The sequence below is a fragment of the Pteropus vampyrus genome, unplaced genomic scaffold, assembly GCF_000151845.1.
Source record: "Pteropus vampyrus isolate Shadow unplaced genomic scaffold, Pvam_2.0 Scaffold1051, whole genome shotgun sequence".
Classification (NCBI taxonomy): domain Eukaryota; kingdom Metazoa; phylum Chordata; class Mammalia; order Chiroptera; family Pteropodidae; genus Pteropus; species Pteropus vampyrus.
This window is the reverse complement of record NW_011889832.1, coordinates 67,062-72,378: the sequence shown is the minus strand read 5'-3', so window position 1 is coordinate 72,378 and position 5,317 is coordinate 67,062.

Here is a 5,317-nt window from a genome sequence, read left to right as displayed (position 1 = left end):
TTTACATATTCATAATGATAACCACATACAGAAGATTCAAAACTGAAGTATATAACATAAAACAAGAAGAACCAGAGGGAAACTCCACAAAACCCAACCAAAATAAAGAAAACAGAAACACAAGGACAAGGAATCAATGGAAACACCGAGCTACCAGAAAGCAAAAGATAAAATGCCTATAAAAAGACTTCATATTTCAATAATCACCCTAAATGTAAATGGACTGAACACACCAAAAAAGGCAGAATGGATCAAAAAGAAAACCCAGTCGTAAGCAACTCCAGGAGACACACCTGAGCTCCAAAGCAAATGAAATTGAAAAAAAAGAAAAAAGAAAAAATAAATGCAACAAAGAACTGGTTCTTTGAGAAAGTTAATAAAATTGAGAAACCCCTGGCTAGACTCACTAAAAAAAAAAGAGAGAGAGAGAGAGAAAGGACACAAAGCATCAAAATCAGGGATGAAAGAGGGGAAATTACAACTGACATCGCAGAAATACAAAGGAGCATGCAAGAATGAAAAAGTGTATAACACTAAATTTAGTAACCTAGAAGAAATAGACAATTACTGAGAAAGATACCACCTTCCTAGACTGAATCAAGACCTGGAAAATCTAAATAGATCGATTAGCAGTATGGAAATGAAAATATTCATCAAAAACCTACCAAAATATAAAACTCCAGGACCAGATGGCTTAACCAATGAATTCTACCAAATATTTTAAAAAGATTTAATACCTATTCTCCTCAAACTCTTCCAAAAAGTCAAAGAGGAAGCAATACTTCTCAACTCATTTTATGAGGCCAACATTACTCTGATACTAAAACCTAGTATAGATAACACACACAAAAAAAACTACAGACCAATATCTCTCATGAACACAGATGCAAAAATCCTAAATAAGAACTAGTGAATTGAATACAGCATATTAAAAAGGTTATACACCACAATCAAGTGGGCTTCATTTCAAAGGCACAGGGATGGTTCGACATATGCAAATCAATTAATGTGATGCACCACATAAATTAAAAAATAAGAATCATATGATCATATCCATAGATGCAGAAAAAGCCCTTGACAAGATACAGCATCCATTTATGATCAAAATACTTAACGAAATCGGTATAGAAGGAAAGTACCTGAACATAATAAAGGCCATATATGACAAACCCTTAGACAACATTATACTTAATAGTGAAAAACTAAAAACCTTCCCTCTAAGATCAGGAACAAGGCAAGACGATCCACTATCGCCACTGTTATTCAACATAACATTGAAGGTCCTAGCAAGTGCAATCAAGGAAGAGAAATTTATAGAAGGCATCCAAATAGGAAACGAAAAAGTCAAAATGTCACTATTTGGAGATGACATGATTCCCTACAAAGAAAACCCTAAAGACTCCACAAGAACACTACTAAAAACAAAAAGCAAATACATTCTGGATACAAAAATCAATGTTCAAAAATCCATAGCATTCCTATACTCTAATAATGAAGTGTCAGAAAAAGAAGTGGAAAAAATAATTCCTTTTGCAATTGCAATGAAAAGAATACAATACCTAGGAATAAATCTAATGAAACATGTAAAGGACCTATATGATGAAAACTATAAGACCCTATAAAAAGAAATCGAAGAAGATACAAAAATATGAAGGTATTCCATGTTCATGGGTTGGAAGAATTAACATAGGTAAAATGACCTTATTAGCTAAAGCATTATACAGAGTTAATGCAATCCCCATCAAAATCCCATCAGCATTTTTTAAATTCAGAACAAAAAATCATCAGATTTGTATGGAAGCACTCCTGAATTGCCAAAGCCATCTTGAGAACAAAGAATGAGTTTGAAGGCATCACTCTGCCCAATTTCAAGTTATACTACAAAGTGACAGTAAGCAAAATGGCATGGCATTGGTAGTAAAACAGACACACGGACCAGTGGAACAGAATCGAGAGTCCAGAAGTAAACCCATATTTATATGCGCAAATAATTTTCGACAAAATGCCAAAAACATACATTAGAGAAAGAAAAGCCTCTTCAATAAATGGTACTGGGAAACCTGGAAGGCCACCTGCAAAAGAATGAAACTAGACTGTTGTCTATTACTACACACCTAAATTAACTCAAAATGGATTAAGGATCTTAATTTAAGACCTGAAACAACGAAATGTATAAAAGAAAACATAGGAACTAAACTCAAGGACTTTAGACTTAAAGAAGATTTTATGAATTTGACCTCAAAAGCAAGGGAAATAAAAGCTAAAATAAATTAATAATACTACATCAAACTAAAAAGCTTCTGCACAGCAAAAGAAAACATCAACAAGACAACCATCTGAATTGGAAAATATATTTCAAGCAATGCCTCCGATAAGGGTCTAATATCCAAAATATACAAAGAACTCATACAACTCGATAACAGCAACAAAACAAACAATCTAATCAAAATATGGGCAGAGGACCTGAACACATACGTCCCCCTAGAGGATATACAAATCGCCAACAAATATTTGAAAAGATGCTCCACATCACTAGCTGTTAGGAAAATGCAAATCAAAACCACAATGAGGTACCATCTCACACCTATTAGAATAGCTATAATCAACAGGACAAGTAATAACAAATGTTGGAGAGGATATGGAGAAAAAGGAACCCTCATATACTGCTGGTAGGACTGCAAATTGGTACAGCCACTGTGGAAAACAGTATAGAGGTTCCTCAAAAAACTAAGAATGGATCTATCATATGATCCAGCAATCCCTCTACTGGGTATTTACCCCAAAGACTTGACAACCCATATCTGAAAAGATATTTGCATACCAATGTTCATAGCAGCATTATTCACAGTGGCCAGGACATGAAAGCAACCAAAGTGTCCTACAATAAATGATTTGATAAAGGAGCAGTAGTACATATATACAATGAAATATTACTCAGCCATAAGAAAAGATGAAATACTGCCATTTGCGACAACATGAATAGACCTTGGGATGATCATGCTAAGCGAAATAAGCCAGTCAGAAAAAGCTGAAAATCACATGATATCACCTCCATGTGAAATATAAACCTAAAGCAACAAACTAACAAGACAAACAGAGACTCATGGACATGGAGTATAGACTAGTGGTTACAAGAGGGTAGGGGGTGGAGCAGGAGAGGAAAGGTAGACAGGGTAAAGGGGATCAAAAAAAGGGAGTTAGGGGGAGGGTGAAGTGGGTAAAGGGGATCAAATATTTGGTAGCTGAAACTGGACTTTGGGTAGTAAACACACAATAGAATATATAGATGTCAAACTGTAATGTACACCTGAAAAGTATATAATTGTATTAACCAATGTTACCCCAATAAACTTAATAAAAAAAGAAAATTCAAAAAAAAGTTAACTATCATTGAGAAAAACAGACATACACTATAAACACTTTGATATAAAAATATTCCAACATTACAAGCCTATTAAGAATTATTTTATCTTAAAATGCACAACCATAGCTGAGATAAAAAAAAATATTTGAATATGCCATTAAATAAAATGTGTATTTTTGACATATAATTAAAAACAAAAGTATATTTTAAGCCTAAAGCTGTTTTGTTTATTTGAAGTAATGACTGATAAATTTGGTAAAATATATAAATAAACAAAAAGCCAACAGCCACAAGAAAAGATTAAATCTTGGATATGCAATTTACTAAGCCCTTGAAAAGGTACATTGACTGTAATGACTCATACCATATAGGCAATCTTAAATTGCCATACATACCTTTACATACACACACACATACACAATCAGAAAGAAATATTATGGCTTGCTTTCTTGAGACTATAAAGTAATTAAGGTTAAATGGGATCATAAGAGAGAGGCCCTGGTCCAAAAGAATTAGTGTCGTGGTTCCTGACACAGTGCTCCTAAAACACCTTGTAAATAGGGGTGACAGAACATTTTGTTCTAACATTTAGTCTTTGACCCCTGTTCCTAATGTATAACTCCTAAGACCTTTCTAAATTCCTGAGTGATAGGAACAACTGATACTGAGCTCCTAAATTCCAGAGAATTTCCTGGGTGATAGGAATATCTTTCATACTAATGAGGTCTAATGAGGTGACCCTTGGTGGGATTCAGGATGGGTGCAGGTTACAGAAAGGACAAGTCATGATTTAGAAGCTTTAAACCTTCATTTCTATGCACACTCTCCAGAGAGGGGAAATAGCTGAAAATAGAGTTAATAATCGATCATGCCTATGTGATGAAGTCTCCATTATAATCTCTAAAATATGAAGTTTGGAGAGCTTCCAGGTTGGTGAAAACATCCACCTACCAGGAGAATTGTGCATCTGACCTCTATGGAAACAGAAGCTCTTAAACTAGGATGCTTCTCAGTCTTACCCTATGTATCTCGTCATCTGGCTGTTCATCTGTATCCTTTATCACATCCTTTAGTGCATAATAAACTGGTAAATGCATGTAAGTGTTTCCCTGAATTCTGTGGGCTGTTCTAGAAACTGACTGAATTCAAGAAGGGGCATTGTGAGAACTTCTGATTTATAGGCAAGTCAGACAGACAAAAGTTGTGGTTGTCCTGAGGACCTATTATTTTTGATTGAATAACCATCTGAAGTAGGAGGCAGTCTTGTGGGACTGAGCCTTAACTTGTGGGGTCTGCACTAATTCTAGCTAGTGTTAGAATTAAATTGAATTGTAGGACACCTAGCTGGTATTGCTCAGAATTGCTTGATGAGTGGCAAACCCATATATCTGGTATCAGAAGTGTTGTAAGTGTGGTAGTAGTGTGAGAGTAAAGGAGAAACACAGAAGTTGAGTATGTTTTTTTCCTATATAGTATATATTAGGATACTAGCAAACTTTTTTAATCATTATGCTAAATCCTTTGGAAAGAGTAAAAAAAAGACATTCAATCTACAGGATATGACTTAGTAGCTGAATTGACGCATCCCCATTTGGCATAAGTGTAGCTTTGAATATTTTCATGAAAATTGTGGACCATATATCCATAATACGGACAAGTATGCATGTGAGTAAAGAGTTTTCATTTTAGAGCAGTAATGGACTACAAGGATCTCATTAAGAACTGCTGCTTTCAAATGCCACTTGTGAAAAAATCTAGATTTTCAAGAATACGGGAAAAGTAAATTACAATGTGTTCACATGGTGGAATATTAAACTTCATTAAAATGACGTTTTTGAAGAATATCAAATGATATAAAATATTTTTGATATAACAGGAACTGAAAAGAAAAAAAAACCCAAGATGTTAAAGCCAAAAATGCATGATCAAAATTATGTATTTGTGTATGGATAT